We start from the raw sequence: 773 nt of genomic DNA on the forward strand, positions 1-773 counted from the left end.
GCAACCAGCAAAACCCAGAAGCATAAAAATACCCATAGCAGAACATAAGCATAGCTGCGCCTAGATCATCCCTGACCAGTGACTGTCTAATCTCTTGGTGGACACCTCCAGTGGTGCAGAATCCACAACTTTCTTAGGCAGTCTGTTCTGCTGCCTCACTTTTCTAACAGCGAAGAAGTTTTTCCTGATATACCAGTTTCATACTCCACTTGATTCACGTGAGGGAACAACTCATTCTCAGGTTTATCTAAGGAACTTGGATAATAACCAGATGTCTCTGAAAGCTGGGATGAAGGAATTGTTCTTCTTTTCCAGTTTGGGAACCTGTCAATGTTTTGCCTTGGTTTTTACACAACCCCTGCATGAAAACTGCCAGACAGTAAAGCTGGGGAAACTAAGAGTTGATTGAATGAGCCTATATCTCCTATCAGGTCAGTCCAATACTAATATTGCCTCTAGCACCTCCCCCAACCACCCCGCCCTCCCCGCTTCTCCCTTTCCACAGGAAGGCCAATTCATACACAAGCAGCAGCAACTGAGTACTGCTGAGAGTCCTAAGTCTATAGTTAACTCAGCTGCATTACCTGGTATACTGGCAGCCACACACTTAGGTTGCAGTGCAGTATCCATGCAGTTGCTCATCTTCCTTGCACCACAGGTGAGCAGTGCATTGTACCAGAGGCAACAAAAGGGAGAAAGGAGAAGCTAGGCATCCTGACCCCCCAGTGCTGGTAGCAGGGAGCGCCATAGAGTGTGGTGCCAGGGAAACAGTG

Source organism: Crocodylus porosus, unplaced genomic scaffold (assembly GCF_001723895.1).
Source record: "Crocodylus porosus isolate Cpor-Errol unplaced genomic scaffold, CroPor_comp1, whole genome shotgun sequence".
In the NCBI taxonomy this organism is placed as follows: Eukaryota; Metazoa; Chordata; order Crocodylia; family Crocodylidae; genus Crocodylus; species Crocodylus porosus.